The 20,558-nt window shown below is 43.1% G+C and overlaps 1 protein-coding gene across 2 annotated transcripts in view; it reads right to left on the bottom strand.

Annotated features, from left to right (window-relative positions):
• The window catches only part of Ncald (neurocalcin delta), a 194,450-nt gene that overhangs the window by 90,610 nt on the left and 83,282 nt on the right, over positions 1 to 20,558 (bottom strand). The window contains exon 1 of one of the 2 annotated variants that reach the window (XM_059247587.1): positions 104 to 248. The exons of the other annotated variant lie outside the window; for it this stretch is intronic. The gene's annotated coding sequence lies outside the window, so the exon portion shown is untranslated. Of the gene's footprint in view, positions 1 to 103; positions 249 to 20,558 lie in introns of those variants that run through there. 2 annotated transcript variants of the gene reach the window in all.

Below are 20,558 nucleotides of genomic sequence, written 5' to 3'. Positions count from 1 at the left end.
GTCACTGCTCCTGAAGACAAAGTTACAGGAGGTTACGAGGGGAGGGGAAACCACCACGGGCTGTGAAAACACGTAACTCCTGTGTATAAAGCAAGCTGATTACCTCACGTAGAAGTGTGGGGTTTAGCAGTCCATGCTCCCGCAGCCCCTGGGAATCGACAGCAGCAGCAGCAGCAGCAGCAGCAGCAGCAGCAGCAGCAGCAACAACAGCCTCAGCAGCGAGGTCCAGCATCCACCAGATTCTCACAAGCCTTTGACTGTGCGGACTCAGCCACAGACTCTGCCTCTGGCTGACGTCAAAGTCCCTGTCACATGGCCAGATAAAAGCCAAGAGAGCATTGGTTGTCGTAGCAACCACAGACCGGCTCTGAAATTATTTCAATAGGTCATCTGTCACTGATGTGTGTGCTTGTGTGTGTGCATCTGTGTGTGTGTGTGTGTGTGTGTGTGCATGTATACACACGGAGTGCAAAGCCATCGTGAGCAGTGCCTGACAACCTCAACGCTCAAAGTTGTGACTCACCAGTGCCTGCAACTTTCATCGTTAAAGCTTGTCTGTCCTTTTTCCGGTTGCCAGAAAACACACGCTGTGACCCGTGGTCTCACTATCACAGCACGAAGCCCCTCCCCCTCCACTCAAGGAAAGAAACTGAAAACGTCCATGACGTGGTTTTCCTAGTGAATTAAATCACCCTGTAAATAAACTGAGGGGAAACAGCTTTCAAAGGGGTATTGATAGGAAAACTATTCTTACAACTGAGTCCACATCAGTGTGCTGACGGCGTGTTGATGGAAGCTGGGACAGCTGAAGGACCCTGACAGGAAGCGCGACCCAGAAAGCAGGGAGGATAGAGCCAAGGCATGCACCAGCCAAGACTCCGTGGAAACATGAAGGCTGGAGAACTTCCACAACGGCACAACTTTAAATGACCTGGGGATTACAGAAAAAGTAGGAGCCCCATGCAAGCACCAAGTCCTACTGCCCACGAGTCTCTGACCCGTAAGGGCTCGTTGGAGTTTCTTGTTTGAGTGAATGGATCCGCAGCCCACGGACCAGAGCAGAGGAGAAAAATGTCCAGCCCACCTGTTCCCAAATTACAGCTTCATTTCCTTCAGGGCCACTTAGCTTACCTCTAGCTCTGCATGCGTGCTCATGACCCAGTTAATTCTCATTCTTAATTAACAGGAAGCCAATTAAACAAAATTAAATGAAACCCAGAGGAAGGTACTATGAAAAAGCCATTTAGAAATTGTGGACTCATTCAAAAGACAAGGGAGCTAAGAGGGGAGGAGGGATTGTTCTAAAAAGGTCCTTACTTGCCAGGGTTATAAGGCTTACACACATATACACACACAGGTGCACACACACGTGCACACTCATAAGTATACACACATACATACACACTCCCATATACACATGCATGTACACACATGCACATGAACACTCACACATCCATGCACACTTGTATGCATACATACATATACACATACACACATACTCATTTACACACACACTTGCATACACAATGCACACATATGCACACACACACACACACACACACACACACACACACACAATATGAGTAGCTCTGGGGCCAACTGGTAAAATTACTCCTGTGTCACAGGATGAAACCTCTTCAAGAAAGTCAAAAACTGCTTCTTTCACAGGACTAACGCCCGATCTGCTTGGCCATGGAAACTTCCCATTCTGTCTTTTCCTTCATTGTACTTGATTTCCACGCTAGCCGCAACGAAGATAAGATGGACTTTATCAGAATAGCTATTTTTCTGACGCTCTTGGTGGTAGGCCTGACAAACGTAAAGGCGAACTATAAAGAAAAATCTTTAATTGCAGGCTGGTGACAGCTGGGGATGGACCTGCGTGTTTGAATGACAGCGGCTGAAGCCAGTGTCTGTAAATTGGTTTGGATGCCTTATAAGGGGCAGATGTGAGCAACGATTCTAATTCCCAAATTCGCATTCTATTTATAGTTCCGCTTTTCTGTTTGGAAGTGTGGGTCCTAGTGATGTGGTGGGGAGGGGAGAGGGCAGAGGCGGTGTAGGCCAGGGATCAAGTTCTCCCCTCTGGCTCCCTGACTTACCATGCTGGCTACTCAGTTGTTTCTCCTTTTTATAAACAGTTCAGCATCAAGAGAGTAAAACTGCAATGTCAGCCTCCACCAGTAGGTGATGTCCTCTGAAGCACAGAGTTCCTAGAAACCTCTACATTTCAGTAGTCCAAACAGGGTCATCTAAAAACGGGCAAATCTAGCCCATCTTCACTCTGAGTTTCCTATCAGTTTTACAGGTATGCTCTACTCCGCACTGCTTGGGTTTCCCTTGTGGGCAGGTTAAGCTAACCAGTGGACGGTATTCACCATGAGCAAATGGGTGAACGCAGCTCGTTTCCTATAGCATGCATTTAACCCTCCGTCATCCACCCTCCTCTGTAAACTACATGGGGTTGAGATTTTGCGAACGTATAAGGAAGCTAGCAGTCATCTGCAGGGTTAAAACCGTAACGTTGATCTCCATGGAGCTCAGACGTCTATCAGTTCGGCTAATTAATAAAAAGTCATGGGCAGCACACAAGTGCCTTCTCCCATGACACTGCGTTCCACTAAAGAGAATATGTGTCATCTCATTTTCTGAAGGCCAGGTCATTTTAAAGGTGAAAATGATTCACCCAATTTTAAAATATTCACTCAAACACAGGTCTCCCTAATAATTTTTACTTTCTGGAAGTAGGGCAGGTCCACCTATTATTAGTCTGACTGTTTTGCCAGGAATATATGGTAAATGTCGTCAAACAAGGTTTGCATGCCTTAACTAACAGATGCTTTGGGCTGTGAGTAGACAATTTTAATCAGCCTTAAGACCCTCACTACTTCTAGGTATCGATGCTACCGTCTCTATTGTCTTAACATTAGTGGGAGGCTCTGTAACTACTCTTAGAGCTCTCTGATTCAAATCTTAGGTCTTTTGGTTGGACCTTGGGTGAGTCACGAAAGTGTCCTAAGTCACAGTGTCTACATGCTAAGTTGTTGTGAGCATTGCAAGGGGAATAGATCATAAAACTCTGACCCCTGCCACAGGGCAGGGCACTCAGTGTGTGTTCACCAATTCTTGCTTATCCGTCCAGCTTTGGTGTATCCGTGAAGACCTCCAGGGCAAGGATCTCATTTGTCATGTTGCCCGTGCTTAGGACAGAGCCCAGACCCAGCAAGGGCTCACTAAGCATGGGATGACTCATGGATTAGGGAAAGAATGCAGAGCAATAAGAAGACAGAATGCTTTTCTGTTTCTTCTACCACAGAAGAGAGAGGCTTTCCCTGAGCCATCTACAACCCCCAAAGAGGCAGAGGAAAAAAAAATAGAAGACAGAAATGTTGAGTTCTCACAACATCTTCTAACAATGGATGGTTCTAAGTAAATCAATCTTATCCTGGTTAAGTCACGAGTAATTTATATGCTGACATGTTTTGCAGTTACTGCTATTGATGTCTGATAATAATTTACTTTAACTGATGTTGAAGGCTCACTATGTGTGGAACACTCCTATAGATTCTGCATATATATTAAATCACTTTCTCTGTAACCCTGTGAGGCAAATACTGTTCCTTTCACATTTCACAACTAAAGAAGTCAAGCATAGATTAAGTAGCTTGCCTCCCTAGCGTACAGCAGGGCCAACATTGATGTCTAGGAAGCCTAACTTCATAACTTTTTAGCAATGTATTTGTTAAATATTTTTAGGCAAAATTAAATTATTTCTTATTTTTTGATTTTGCATAGTAGGGTTGTTTTACGTTTAAATTTATTTTTGTTTTTAGAATTACGCGCATGTTTTGTGTCTCTGTAAGTGTGTACACTGTGAGTGCGAAAGCCTGCAGAGGCCAGAGGCATTGCGTTTGAATCCTCCTGGAGCTGGAGTTACAGGCAATGGTACAATATGGATGCATAGAATTGAACTCGGGTCCTCTGCAAGAACAGTAAGTGCTCTTAACCACTGAGCCATCTCTCCAGCCCCCAAAATTGATTGATTGATTGATTGATGATGCTGAGATCAAACCCAGTTTCTTGTGCTCGCTTGTGACATAGCATTCTACCAAATTAATTACAACCCAGGTCCCTATTTTTATTTATTTATTTATTTATTTATTTATTTATTTATTTATTTAGGTTTTTTGAGACAGGGTTTCTCTGTGTAGCTTTGCGCCTTTCCTGGAACTCACTTGGTAGCCCAGGCTGGCCTTGAACTCACAGAGATTCACCTGGCTCTGCCTCTCGAGTGCTGGGATTAAAGGCGTGCGCCACCACCACCCGGCTATTTATTTATTTTTTATGAGGGAGGAAAGACAAATTTTTTTTTTAGCATCTTGGAATTCTAAAGTCTTTATTCTAGCTTTGGTCTAGGAGTAACAGGACATGGGAAAAATGAAATGAGGAAGATTTGGATCAAGGAAAGTGGGCAAAGTGAAACAGTGAAAACATTAAGAATAAAATCATACCCAAGTCCCTGTGGGATCACATATGTCGCCACAGGCACAGCTGATTGGTTTCCTAGCATGAGGACTAGCATGCATTCAAGCAACAGAGATAACAGTAGTATCCATTATCTTAAAAAACTAGCTGGAAGACCTTAAAGAGTAGTGTGGGGGTTTGAATAGGAATGGCCCCCTTAGACTCGTGTGTTCGAATGGTTGGCCCATAGGGAATGGCACTATGAGGAGTGAGGACTTGTTGGAGGAAGTATGTCATTGGGGGCGGGATTTGATGTCTCATATGCTCAGTCTCTGCCCAGTGTGGCACACAATCCTCTTCTGCTGCTGAGGATCCAGATGTTGAACTCTCAGCTCCTTCTCCAGCACCATGTCTGCCTGCATGTTGCCATGCTTCCTGCCATGACCATAATAGACTAAATCTCTGAAACTGTCAGCCAGCCCCAATAAAATGTTTTCCTTTATCAGAGTTGCCGTGGTCATGGTGTCTCTTCACAGAGACAGAACACTAACGGAGACAAGTAGCAACAGCAGCAACAACTCTGAGTGACAAAATCAATGATAAAGAAAAACAGTGTCTTGATCTGCTTGTGCTATCAGAACCAAATACCAGTAACCGGATGGTTCACAAATAACAGGTGATTACTGGATTGTTCTAGAGGCTGGGAAGTCTAAACCAAGGTGCCTGATCATTCAGCACCTTATGGGAGACTGTTTCCTGGATCATACAGAGCACTGTCATTGTGTCCTTGCATGTTAGGAGCAGCACTCTAGTCCAATTCACCAGGGCTCTGTGTTCAGGACTCAGACAGCTTCTAAACTGCTCACATTGTGAGACTTTTACCTCAGGGTGAGGAGTTTAACACAGGAACTTTGAGGAGACACAAATATTTAATTTATAACATTGAGGACATCCCGACACTATCTGCTCTTTTCTCCTTAAATAGTTTGTGCATGCTAGGCAGTGCCTTTAATCCCAGCACTCGGGAGGCAGAGCCAGGCGGATCTCTGTGAGTTCGAGGCCAGCCTGGACTACCAAGTGAGTTCTAGGAAAGGTACAAAACTACACAGAGAAACCCTGTCTTGAAAACCAAAAAACAAAAACCAAAAAACAAAAGTTGGTGCATGCATGCCTGTGTGTGTACATGCATGCGTGTGTGCGTGTGTGTGTGTGTGTGTGTGTGTGTGTGTGTGTGTGTATGTGTGTGTGTGTGTGTGTGTTGAGTATGTGTGGGTGCAGGTGTCCATGTGTGCATAGGGAGGCCAGAGGAAGACACAGCATCTTTTATTGCTCACTGCTCAAGCAAGGCCTCCTACAGAACCTTGGAGCTTTCTGATTTTCAGTGAGGCTGGTAGCTGACAAACCCCAGCAAGCTTCCCTTCCTCCCCGCCTTCTCTCCCAACCACTGGGTTACACATGCAACTCCTGGCTTTTTACATGTGTTGGGATGAGTGTCCTGAGTGCTCTGACCCCTGAGCCATCTCCCAGCCCCAGTAATTGGAATTCTTAAGTGATGTGGGGCTTTAAAAATTCTCAGAAACTAAAGAGACAAAAACTAAGAAACAGAACCAAAGAGAAGGGAGGCCCGCCCCTGTCCTTCCCTGAAAGTGTTGCTGGCCTGACGTGAAAGCGTGAAGGGAGGGCACAAGATGGCAAAGCAGACAGGGACCTTGCCTGGTTCTGGTGGACCCAGGAGACAAAATGGGAGGTTTGGACCTCCAATAGGCCCAAGTGTGGTAAGCATCTTAAATTTTCAGTTCTCATAAATGAAATATTAAATCTTAAAATTAACAGAAGACAAATACATGAGGCCTTGCAGAGCCAGTGTCCACCCCCAAATCACTACAATACCTAAAATGAGGTAATTTCCTGTATTCTCACTTCCTTCTAGAGTACATAAACCCTCTCTTTATTATAACACATGATAATGCCACCCAGGGCCTCTGAAAATTTTCACACATCATTCCCAAATTAATTAAAACATCCCTGAACAACTAAGTATGTCATCTAACTAGCCAAGGTTTATAATGGAAACAACAGACAGTAGAAACAGACCCACATGCTGCTGTGTCTGTAGTCAAACAAGGACCTGAGCATACTCAACACGCAGAAGGAAATAAATAACAACATGGGGAGGTCTCCACATGAAAGTGAGACGTGGAGCTGGAGAGACGGCTCAGCAGCTAAGAGGGGACTTTGCTCTCAACAGATGACCCAGGTTCAGTCCCCCAGCACCTGTGTAAGGTGGCTCACCATCCCCCGTAACTACAGCTCCAGCCTCCGTGGGCAATGCACTCACACGGAGAAACCCCCCCCCCCCCAAAAAAAAAAACAATTAAAACATAAAAACAAGCTCATCTAAAACAAAATCTGAGAAGGCAAACATGCTAAAGTTAATAATTGGAGAACAAGTTCTTTCATACTTGCTATGTAAAACAATAAAGTTGACAAGGCTCCGTCAACTGGAGGGAAAATTAAGTGAACATGTTATCATCATGAAAGCAGGGCCATCACTACGGAGTCATTATTATTATAAAGATACTGTGGCCAATGCTATATCTATACAATTGATAATTCAGGAAAAAACTGACTCTTTATTGTAAAATGAAAACAACCAAATTCAACCAACATGAAATACACAATTTGAACAATTTGTAAACTAGTAACAGAATTGAAATGATAATTTTGTATTTCCTCCAAAAGAAAGTTCTAGAACTACAGGGGAATTCTCAAGAAATGGAGAATCAGACACTAATTGAATACAATCTCCTTCAGAAACAAATAAGCAAACAAACAAACAAACAAAACCAACAGCACAAGAAATCTTCAGTTTATTTTAGGAAAAGTGGTTGTATTCTGATGCCAAAGTCAAAGACAATATAAAAAATCCTTAACAAAGTGTTGGGAAAAGTAATCCCAACACATAAAGGATTATACACTGAAAACATTCGAGTTTGTTATGATGGCAAAGCTTGTTTAATATTTAGTATTCTGCCATACCAAGGGAAAATGAATATATTTATACCAATTTGATGCAGAAAAAGCCTTCGGGAAAAGTTAAAATGCATAAGAAAAATAGAAACTACTGGATAATTCACAATTAATGAAGAACATCTACCAAAAATTTACACAAAATCCCATGCTTCAGAGGGAAGATGAACTATTTTCTCTTATGTTAGGAGCAAGGTGAAGGCATGCAGAATTGTTCAACAACCATCTAGACATTTTAGACACCTGAGAAAAGCGAGGCAGAGGTAGCCAGTCAAGGCACACCACTGGCATGCACAGAAATATCAGAATAAAATCTTGCTTTCTGCAATTAGCAAATATTAATAAAAATAAATTAAAATTGTCCATACCCTCCAAAGGAATTAAACCGTGCAGATTGAAAAGGAAATAATAAAAATGGTCTCTCTTAACTGTAGATGAAATAATTATCTATTCAGAAAATTCCAGAGAATTTGCAGCACAAACAAAAATGAAAAACCTTCTACAATTAATAGGTGGATTCAAGAACATCATAGGATAAAAAATAATGTATTCCTACACATTAGTAATGGACGTGCAGAAATTGCATTTTAAAAATATACTGTCATTTATAACGTCTTAAAATGAATGGGATATATTGTAAACCTAGCAAAACATGTGCAAGGCTTACATTCTGGAAAGAACAATGAGAGAAATTAAAAAAGGCTCAAGTAACAGAGAGAAGAACTGTGTGCACATGTTGGGAGACTCAACATAGTAAGGATACAGTTTTCCCTTAGTTGATATGCAGGATTGACCTGATTCTAATATAAACTGTAGCAAGATTCTTTCGTAGCTATTCATGAATTTGTTATAAAACCAATGTGGGAAAAGAATGGAATTATAACAGCTAAGATCATTTTGAATAAAAAATTTAAAATGGAAGAGGCCATTCTACCTGATTTTGAAACATATCACATGGCTATAATTACCAAGACTGTGTAACACTGGCATAAGGACAGTGACAGATTAATGATCCAGGGGAGAGAAATCGGAAATCTCATAAGCAGCCTCTAAGTGAGTATAAATCATGACCGTCTATGGTGGGGTTTTGTTTGCCCTGTTTCAGACAGGGTTTCACCACGCATCCCAGGCTGGCCTCAAGCTTTGGATCCTTCTGCCTCCACTTTCTTAGTTATTTATAGGGCATAGAAAGAATTTCAACCTGAACCCCTCACCGTACACAAATCCATCAGGTGGGTGTGTAAAGCTACACAGCTTGAAAAGGAAGCATCGAGGAAAATTTGGGAGATCTACACGTAAATGATATGGGCCCAGCACCAAAGCCGTGACTTACAAAGGAAGGAGCCATGTAAGGGGCAAGTGTTCTCCAAGGGGATAAAGTGCCCAGGGGCAGACTGGAGGAGGAATGTTTACAAGCAGAAGGACAAACAACTCATACTGAGGCCACACAATGAACCCCCAAGGTCCAATAATAAATCATCCAACCAGAAAAGAGGTAAAAGACACAAAAACAAATGTTATCAAAAATACAGCAGATAGGCACACAAAATGTTTTTAATGTCATTAGTTGTAAGAGTTCTTCTTTATTGTCAGCTTGACTAGATTTAGAGTCACCTAGGAGACACCCTTCCAAGTAAGTGTGAGGGCATTTATAGAGAGATTTACCTGAGGGGGGGAAGACCTACCATCCACAGGTGGGGGTCTCAGACTGAATAGATGGACACAAAGCCATATAGACATATTCTCCAGAAAAACAAGTATGATTTGAAAAATCTATTTAAAATCATGTTACAACCACACATACACACACACACACACACACAAATATTTAAGGATTTATTGCATCTGCATGTGTGAGTGCGTGTGTGTATGTGGGTACCATGTGCACGCTGTGCCTGCAGAGGACAGGAGGGGTGTGAGAGCCCCTGGAGCTGGAGTGACAGGTGATTGAGCCACTATAGGAGTACTGGGAAACTGAATCTGGGTCCTTGGCAAGTGCTCTTAAACTGAACCATCTCTCCAGACCCTACACACACACACACACACACACACACACACACACACACACACACACACCACACCACACATACCACACACACACACACACACACACACACACACATACACACATACCACACACACCACATACCACACACACCACACATACCACACACACAAACACACACACACACACACACACCACACCACACATACCACACACACACACACACACACATACACACATACCACACACACCACATACCACACATACCACACACACCACACATACACACACACACACCACACATACACACATACCACACACACACACACACACACACACACACACACATACCACACACACACGCATATGCACACATACGCACACACAGTGGAAGCAGATGGGAAGGACGGGGAGGGGAATGTGGGAGAACAGTACGAGGTGGTTAAGAAGAAAGCATAATGATGTACAACGGCATGTATGAACACAAAATGTTTCTTTGAGTCCTAACCAATAATAATAGTAGGAGGAAAACAGAGTAGGTGAAAACAAACCAATATCATCATTCTAAGGGTATATCAACAATGAAGAAATATTTATTCAAGAAAATGTAGAACTGTGAAAAAGCACTGGGACTCCACAGCACTGGAACGATCCCTCCCTCCGGAATCCTTAGGTCTGTGTGATGGACACTCCCCTCTGAGAAGGCAGAGCATCCTTTTCCCTCCAATGTTTAATCAAGGGCACAGTCTCTCACTAGGAAAGGCAGCCTACCAGCAGGTCTCCAGCTCCGAGGTTCAATCCCTTATGCATGTAGCTGAGAGACTGGGGCCTTCTTTCTTCTCTCTTTTAAAAAAAGAGTTCCTTTAAAACCTATTATCATTATCATCATCATCGTGTGCATGTGCATGTATGTGTGTGTGTACATGCATTGAACAACATGTGCAACTTTCAGCAGTCAGTACTCTCCCATCATGAGTTCCAGGGTTCCAGGAACTGAATTCAGATTGTCAAAACTGGCTGTGCTCTTTGAAAGCAGAGTTTACACTACGGGAGACCAGACCTCATTAAAACAGCTTATCACCCATAATCCAAAGACTTAAAAGGCTGAGGCAAGAAGACCATGGGTTTGAGGTCTGCCAGGGCTGCCTAGTGGCCACCCTATGCTGCATAGTCAGACCATGCATCGACAAAGAAAATTAGTTTAACCAAATCACTGAACACATTAATAAGCAATGACAACAGAGGGCAAAAGGTAGACTGATGTCCCAGACCTCCACATTGTACCACCTTAAAGCTGTAGCTTTTAATAAAAAGTCATAAACCAACGAAAAAGGATCATATTATACATGATAGATAGAGATAGAAGATAGCTGATGGATAGATGATAGACAGATAGATGATAGATAGATAGATGATAGATAGATAGAAGATAGATGATAGGTAGATGATAGATAGATGATAGATAATACATAGCGAGACAGACAGATAGACAGATAGATAATAGAGAGATAGATGATAGACAGACAGACAGATAGATAGATAGGTTAAAATATTGGCAAAAAAAAAACCCTGCCTGTGAGAAGATCCACTGTCTTATTTGTAGATGGCACAGCAGCCATTATAAAGATGCTAAGAGAGCAAAAGGAAGCCATGATGCTTTATAAGATGAAGAATACTGTCTTCAGTTCTTTTCCACACATATTCTAGGAAAAATGCTAAAAGACAAATGAAAAATACCAAAAGGAGACAGAAGTTGTGTGAAAGGACAAAATGTAAATTCCAGGGAGTTTCCAGAAATTCTGGAGTAAAACTTCACTCTAGGAAATCAGTAGTAGAAAAACAGAACCAGTGAGGTCGAGACAGATTAGCAGAGATTATGCAACACAAAGAACGAAAGTAAAAAGACGGAAGGAAAATAAAGACCCTCAGAGAAACGTGGGACACTGTTGCCGCAAGCATACACTCACACACAAGCTTCTCCAAACGAAAGGAAAACCTCTCCCCACACATCAGTAAACTCAGTGTCGTCCAAGTGGGACAGGAGCAAAGGTCCTTTCCCACACATACTATAGGAGAAATGCTGAGAGACAAAGGTCAAAGAAATACTGAAACCAGAGGGCGAGGGCCGGGCATGGTTCAGTGGGTAAGCCACTCACTGTGAACTCTGAGGACGGGAGTTCAGAACCCACAGAAAAGTGAGGTGGGCAGTGTAGACCACTATAATCCCAGTACGTAGGAGGGAGAGACAGAAGATCCCCAGGGCAAGCTGCCTAACTAGACCAGCAGAATCATTAAGCTCTGGGTTCAAGTGAGAGACCCTGCTTCAACACATAACGTGGAGAGTGTTTGAAAAAGGCACCAACACCAATCTCTGTCCTTCACACACATGCACACACACGTGAACCCATATGTACATATGAGAACATACACATATGTATACACACCACACACATTGCACATGAGCCTACATGTGCACCTACACACATGAGAACATGGATCTACACACGTATGTGTATCACACAGAACACATACTGAAAGAATGAGAGAAGCAAAAGAGAACTTGCTCATCACATGCAAGGGAACCTTAATACGATGAACAACTGACTCTCGTCAGGAATAATGGAGGCCAGAAAGCAGTGGGAGGCGCAGTGAAAGGCTGGCGCAATGGTCCTTGACCTAGTCTAGCGCCTCTTAGAGCCTCATGCGTTGTGGCCTCATCATTCTGTCCCAACTGACTTGGAGCTAATAAAAGCATTTACTTTCTCATAGGTTGATAATGTATAATTTAGGCATTTCCTTCTAGTACCCGGAAGAGGAGTATAATAAAACCCAATCAAGTCAAAGGGATGAAAAAAATCAAAGAAGAAATGAAATAGAAACCATTGTACAACAGAGAAAAATGAGAATATCCCAAGTTGGTTCTTTGAAGAAATCATTGGAGCTAATAGGTTCCCACAAGAGTAATCAAGAAAAAGAGATGGCTCAAATTCTTAATATTTGTAATAAAAGGGGACATTGTACAGGATTGTAGGCTGTGAAGAAATAACAGATTTCCCAGGCTTAGTCTAGAATGCCCCTCAGTGGCTGCCCTGTTCTGTCTTCTCTCCACACTGTCCCCGAGAGGGTGTAACCACATGCTACTTGAACACCTCCAGAGACTGGGAGTTCTCCTCTAAAAGCTGGCAACCCAGCCAGTCATAGGGATAGTCTATGACAAATGTCCTCTCCGTAAAGCTCTAATGTCCGCTGGATTCCTGCCTGGTTGGTGAAGAGTGACCTGAATCCCCATGTTCACGTGACTGCCCTTCAGAGACTTAAGGAGCAGCTAGTGTATGGAGCAGTTGTCCTTATTCATAGAATCTGTAGCTATCTCCAATGAAGGCAGCTTCCCTTGCCACTCTGTGTCATTGGAATTGAGTGCAGGCCGCAGGTTTAGCAAGACGTGCTAAGGTAGCTTGCTGGTCTTCCTTACACACAAGCACACAGCTTCCCAAGCCTTTCCTTCACTTTCTCATCCGTCACCTTGGCCACACTATTGTGCGGAAGCAGAGAAGCAAACGTCACTGTGATGGACCACAGGGGTGGGCAAACACCCTAGAGACGGTGTTGTGAGCTGGCAGAACCCGGGTCACTGAGACCTGGAGAAAAGGGTTCCCACGTCCATGCTGCTTCTCTTTGGACTTTTAGTGGAGAGACACAAAATTCTGTTTTATTTAAGTCACAATTATGGCGCATCAGACTTAAAGTTAACAATGAGAACCCTGCAGGTGAATGTCACATATTCTGAAGCCTCCAGACTCCCCAGAAATCTTTAACAAAGACAGCACAGTGCATTCAAAAGGAACCATGGAAGAAATAGTGAGGAGAAAACTTCTTAATTTATCTACATAATTAAGCGAGTGACCTTCAATTAATGTGTGGTAATATTCATGCAATGACCATTTAGTCTTTTAGGAAACTTGAGTCACATGGGTTGATGAACAGGAAAGGGGGTGGGTAGAGGGGGAAGGGTTGGAGAGCAGAGAGGGAAGAGGAGGGGAGGAGAGGAAAAGGGAAACTTCTTTACATAAAACTAGGAATTTCTTTAGTAGGAAAGTGGTCCACAAGTCACCTCTTTATATTTAATCTCCTACACAAAGGGAAAGACAAAATATCAGTTTTCTACCAGCAACAACCAGTATGTAATCTCTGATATTGATCTTTGTGTGTGTGTGTGTGTGTGTGTGTGTGTGTGTACCATGTGTGTGCTGGTGCCAGAATAGGGGTCAGACTGGATTTCCGGGTGGCTGTGAGCCACCTGATACATGTATTGGAATCCAAGCTCAGACCCCCTGGGAGAACAGTGAGTACTCTTAACCACTGAGCCAGCAATTCCAGACCCCAGATCTTTAAAAAAAGATTATTCTAGGGACTTCATTCTCTTTGCCCTCAGAATGATATTACTGCACATTTATAAATCTGACTTTTTCAACCATAAACAATTCCATTCCTCTCATTTCCTGAGAGGTAAGGAAGTAGGCTGGGGGAGACTGAGGAACTTGGATGCCTGTGTTTACAGGGTAACTGGTACCAAGAAGAGCAGAGAAGCCACGTGAAACCCAACCCTGGCCAAAGTCCCACACCGCTGTGCAGTGTCGCCGTGTGCCACTCTGTGTTCTCATGGGCAGCTCATGAGCTGTGGAATGAGGACACTCGACCCATGACATCCAACTCTGTAACCTCAGGCAATTTATTTAACCCCTCTAAGCCTCTATTTTAATAAATGTAAAGTAGAAATGCTAACAACCGTGTGGAATGTGGTTATAAAGCATGGCATTAGTTGGGAAACAAGTAAGGTTTGGGAGACCAAGCTAATCTCTAGAATTAGGACGGATAATTAAGAAATTTGCCGACTAAGGTTCAGGTTACCCAAAATCCATGTTTTCCAACATATATTTACTTGGAAATGTGATTTTTTTGTTTTTATTAAATTCCTTAGTCAGTGAATTATAGTAAGCCATAATCATGGGAGCACTATTAATTTCCATTCTTACATTTTCATAGCCTGTATTTCTATTCCATAGACTTGTTGACTGCTAAAACTGCAGCTCAACACCATACTTAGCTAGTAGACGGTTGCTTTTCTCTTTTTCTCCCCCACTTTTTTTTGCCAAAGAGAAAATAGGACAGAAATGTGTTGGGTTGCTGGTATTAGCTTCTCTTCTGAGGAAGTCATCCATTAAAAAGCAAATCACAGGGGGCTGGAGAGAGGGCTCAGTGCTTAAAAGCACCGGCTGCTCTTGCAGAGGACCCAGATTCAGTTCCTAGCCCTCACACGACAGTTCACAATTGTTCTGGGAGATCTGACACCCTCTTCTGACCTCTGTAAGCACCAAGCATACATGTGGCCCACAGATATACATGCAAACAAAATGTTCATACACATTAAAAAAAAGAAAACACACACACACACACACACACACACACACACACACACACACACGAAGTACTGACACCTACTAAATGTGAGTCTTACTTCAATAAAATCCAGTGTTTAGCAGCAGGAGAGATGGCTCAGTGATTAAGAGCACTGGCTCCTCTTCTAGAGGACCTGGGCTCGATTCCCAGCAACCACATGATGGCTTACGACCACATATAACTCCAGTCACAGGGGATCTGATACCCTCTTCTGGTTTCTGTGGGCACAGTACTCACTTGGTACACAGACATGCATGCAGGCAAAACACTCATACACATAAATAATAATGATTTTAAAAATTAAAAAAAAGTGATGTAGCAAAAATAATCAGGACAATCAAAGTTTATGTCTTCTGGTGACTATAAAAAGTTAATTTCAGGCTGGGCAGTGGTGGTACACGCCTTTAATCCCAGCACTCGGGAGGAAGAGCTAGATAGATCTCTGTGAGTTCGAGGCCAGCCTGGTCTACAGAGCAAGATCCAGGACAGGCTCCAAAACTACACAGAGAAATCATGTCTCCAAAAACAAAAACAAAACAAAACAAAGAAAAGTTAATTTCAGAAACATCTACTTTATTGTATTTTCTCAGAGTCATCTGTCTAAAAAGTATGGACATCAGTATTCTTTGGATCACTTGGCTACTGATTTGGGCAATGTGCTAGAGGGGTATTCCTCTGCTGCCACCCTGACCCCTGGAATTTATGAAGAAATTACTTTTCATGGAAAAGAGGAATTCATGTCATCAAAAAGCTTACTTTGAAATAGGAGTCTCTCGGACCACCTAGTCTTGCCAAATGTTTCCAGCTCTACAGACGGATGAAGGGGTCAGGAAGAAAAGCGAGGGTGTCTGAACAGAGACAGGAAATAGATGACCCGTTACAGCCTACAGACTTCTGGTCTGTGGACATGTAATATAAAAATCAGCAAGAGCCGTGAGGTTTCCAGTGGTTTGTTACAGCAGGAGCGAGCAGGGAGAAAGGGAGAGAGTAAACGCCTCCAGGGAAGTCTGATGAGGCGCCACAGGGCTCAGGAGACGGCCCTTCCACCGGGAGCAAAGCCATTCTGGAACAGCTGCTGTGTCCTCCTGGGAGCAAAGGGCTGCCTGTGTGCCTTTGGCAATTCTGTCATGCTGAGTCGTCTGATTCTAGTTTCCACCCATGTAGTAACAATCTTTTCAGGAACTGGTTCTCTTGTATCCCAGGTCAAAGGTTACGTTAACAGAGACAAAAACCAAGGTCTGTAAGCTGTGTTTTTGCTTGTTTGTTTTGCCTTTCCTTTTCTTCCTTCCTTCCTTCCTTCCTTCCTTTCTTTCTTTCTTTCTTTCTTTCTTTCTTTCTTTCTTTCTTTCTTTCTTTCTTTCTTTCCTCCTTTCTTCCTTCCTTTCTTTCTCTCTCTCTCTCTCTCTCTCTCTCTCTCCTTCCTTCCTTCCTTCCTTCCTTCCTTCCTTCCTTCCTTCCTTCTTTCTTTCTTTTCTTTTTTCTTTTTTGGTCTCATTTAATGCTGTTTGAAGATTTTTTCACATTTTATGTGGGCAAGTGTGTTTCTACATGTATGTCTTTGCATCATGTGTGTGTGTCTGCTGCCAGCAGAGGCCAGAAGAGGGCGTCAGTTCCTTTCGAACCGGAGTTACAGGTGGTTGTGAGCTGCCGTGTGTGTGCTGGGAATCAAACCCAGGTTCCCTGGAAGAGCAGCCAGTGCTCTTAACTGCTGAGCCATCTCTCCAGGCTCAAGGCTGTATTCCTATCATCTCGACACAAGGTCTGAGGAGCTCTGCAGGACAAGCTTTGTCCCTAGAAAGGATGGGATGGTAAGTATCCGAGCTGTCTCAAGGAATTCTCTTGTCGAACCTGCCCGGAGGCCATGCCAGTTTTCTGTGCTTGCCGTGTGTGTGTGTGTGTGTGTGTGTGTGTGTGTGTGTGTGTGTGTTTAAAACATAAAAATCACCAACCAAATAACTAAGAATTAAGATTTAAGTTCTCTCTGAAGAGGCCGTGTGTTACTCAGGTGTCACTGGGAAGACTGGGGATTACTTCCTTCCCCCATTCGATCACCTCCAAAACCTTCTGTATCAAGCTCTTTTCTGAAACTTTTGCAGCCCTGATTTCCTCCACAAAAGGGAGATGTTCATTACCAAGGTTCTGGTAGCATAAAGGCATCCCTATTTTCTTAGCCCTGCTATGATATCAGTAATTTCACCAACAACAAGAGCCCAGAGTCGTTGTATCTGTGTGTGGCAGAGATGGGGGACTTGAAGAAACCCTCCAGAGCAACAAGGCTCAGCACAGGCCTTTTCCCTAAGCAGTTTTGTTTGTTTTGTTTTTTGGGGAAAGCATTTCTCTGCGTAGCCTTGGGCATCCTGGAACTAGCTGGGTAGACCAGGCTGGCCTTGAACTTAGAGATCCACCTGCCTCTGCCTCCTGAGCACTGGGGAAAAGGTGTGTACCACCATGCCCGGCTTCTCTAAGCTATTTTTTAAAAGAATTTTCTTATAAAATTCTACTTGAAGATGGAAATAATGGGAGTGGAGAGGCAGTTAGAAGGCTCCTTCACCAAACAAAGGGAAGTCTAAAGTCAAGATGGATGGAAGAATTTGTATTTAAAACGTATTTATTTGTATATATTAGTAGTAGTATTGGTGCTGTGTGCATGTGTGGTAGGGGTGTATGAGTTCTGGAGTGTATGTGTGGAGGTGACAGGACAATTTTTAGGAGTGGATTCTCTCCTCCCACCTTGTGGAGTCAAGGTCTTGTTGTTTCGGCCAGGCTGTACTCCTGGCTAGCTGGCTCTTGAACTTCTTAGCCATTCTCCTGTCTCCAGCTCCCTTCTCACCCCAGGAGTCCTGGGATTACAGATGTATGCCATCGCATCCAGCTTTGTATATGAATTCCAGGGATTGAAATCAGGTTATTAGGTTTGTAGGGCAGATTTTCCCTCATGGAGCCATCTTGCTGGCCCTGAAGAAAAGGTTTCTGACCCTTCAATGCTATCCACTTGAGAACAGAGACAGCAGAACCTCCCATAAGATCTAAGGGGCTTGGAGTCAGAGTCTTGGCCCCGCATGTTCCCAGCTACCATCTCTGAACTCCTAGTCCTTCCCAGTCCCTGCAATCCCCCTTCAGGTTCTCAGAATCATGACAACACTGTGCCAATAACTTCCCTTTTTGCCTAAACTGGTTTAAGCAGACACTCTTTATTCAAAAGCAAAGGCACACTCATAAAATCAGTGTGTGTTTGTGCTTTACACAGCACCACAGACTCCTCAAAATTGGAAACAGACCTTGGACATCACCAGCTCCATGATACATTCATTTAAAACGTTTAAACCAGTGCTTTCTGTGTGCAGGGCTCCTGAAAAGCTGAAGAACACGATGTTAAACAAAGAAGACGTGGACCTTGGCCATGTGGAGTTTTGTAGTTACTGGAAAAACCATCAACATTTGCTAAATGGTATCTTTACAGAAAGGTAACACCCAGAGCTAGTGTGTGATGATCTAAGTCAGTCTGGGGATTCACTGAAGGTCCCCCTGAGGACACAGAAGATGAGCTGGTTCTCAGCATAGAAACAGTGTGTGTAAAACCATGGACATGAGATATAGCTGGGCAAGTTCACAGAACAGAAGGACAGCACAGGATGACGGGCTGATATACCAGGGCCTTCATGGGATGTTTTAGATTTGTTGCTGGTTTTGTTTGTTTATTTATTTATCACTTTTGTAGTGGTGGGGATTGAACTTACACTCTTGCACACGCTAGGTAAGTGTTCTACCACTGAGCTACATTCCCCATCCCACCCATTTATTTTGAGACAGGGTCCTACTGAATTGCTCAGGCTACCACTAAACTTGTGATCCTCCTGCCTCAGTCTCAGAAGTAGCTGGGATCACAGACCTGCCTTTATGAAACATTTTGTAAGCCGGGGTAACAAAGGGATCACTGAGCTCCTGTTTAACTCGTGGTCGGTAGTGGGTGGAAGCTGGGAACTTAGGTTGTCTGACTCTAAGGCCAATTAGAAGATTTTATAATAAAGCTTTCTAGAACTCTTTACTTATTTCTAAAGTTTACCACATGCTAACTATAGAGCAAGGGGCATTTAATACTAGCAGAAAAAGCACCTTGGAAATGCCCCTCATGTGCCCTTCATAACACATGGAAGCCTTGTATGTCATGGGATTAATCCCAGGAACTAGATATTTTAAAAATCCCTTCTAGCATTAAGGTGCTCTAGCATACCATAGAAAATGTAGGTTTGCTGGGCAGTGGTGGTGCATGCCTTTGATCACAGCACTCTGGAGGCAGAGGCAGGAGGATCTCTGTGAGTTAGAGGACAGCTTGGTCCACAGAGCAAGTTCCAGGACAGGCTCCAAAGCTACACAGAGAAACCCTGTCTTGAAAACAAACAAAAATCCAACCAACCAAACAAACAAAAAAAGACAAACAAAAAAAGAAAATGTAGGATTATAGTGAAAATCTGTACACTAAGGACCTTCTGCCCAACCAAAATGTCGGATACTTGCCCAATTCTTACTACATGAGTTGAAGATTGAAGGTATTTATGCTCAGAAAACATCTCTGAAAATGCTATCAAGATATATAATCTAAATAGCTCATATTTATAAAAAAATCAATAATTAATAATCACCCCAAATGGAAAGAACCACACCAGACAAGGGAGACATTACTCTGATTATCTGTAGTGTCTTAGAGGATAGGAGCTGAAGGACTCCTTGCTAACCCACTCTGTAAGGTCCAAGTTAGCCTAACACCAATTTCCTTACAAGGACACAGCAGGACAATATCTCACATCAGTACAGTTGCAAAAATCCTCAACAAAACCTTCGCACATCCACCTAGCAGTGCTTAAGAGAATCATCTGCTCCGACAAACAACTCAGATGTCAGGTGTAGCTCAAGATTTTCAAATCAGTTTATGAATCAGTCACATGAATGGGCTCCAAGGAGATTTCATAACATCATATTAAAAGATTCAAAACAGCACTTGACAAAATCTGACACCTGTTCATGAGGAAAACTTTCAGAAAATTAGGACTAAAAGAGGTCTTCCTAACTTAGTAAGAAGAGCTTCAGAGACCCCATAGCAGCCTCACACTTCAGGGCACGATGCTAAAGCTTCCTCACCAAGATCAGCAACAAGGCAGGGATGGTGCCTCACAACACCGTTCTCCAACGTTCCTGGGACTACTAGCTAACTCAGTAGAAAAGAAAAGAGATACTGAAAGGAAGAAGAAAAACCCTGTTTTCAGATAGCATGATCCTGTGGGACAAGAATCAGCAAGCTCTCCCTGGGACTGATAGCAATTGCAGTAAAGCGGTGAGATGCAGGTCAGCATACAAATGGACTGCTTTCTTACATCCTATATACCAGTGAACAAGCAAGATTTGAAATTAACAGCACAATTCCATTCACATTAGCACCTCCTAAAATGAAATACTTAGGTATCAGTACAACTAAATATGTACCAAATACAAGGAAGACGGTAAAACTCTAGTGAATGAAGTCAGAGAACTGAAGAATGAAGAGACATTCCATGTACAGAGACAAGAGGTACCAGTGTCAACCTCTCTACTCTCCACCACTTGATCT

This window comes from Peromyscus eremicus, chromosome 20, assembly GCF_949786415.1.
Source record: "Peromyscus eremicus chromosome 20, PerEre_H2_v1, whole genome shotgun sequence".
NCBI lineage: Eukaryota > Metazoa > Chordata > Mammalia > Rodentia > Cricetidae > Peromyscus > Peromyscus eremicus.
This window is presented reverse-complemented; position numbering and strand designations above follow the sequence as displayed.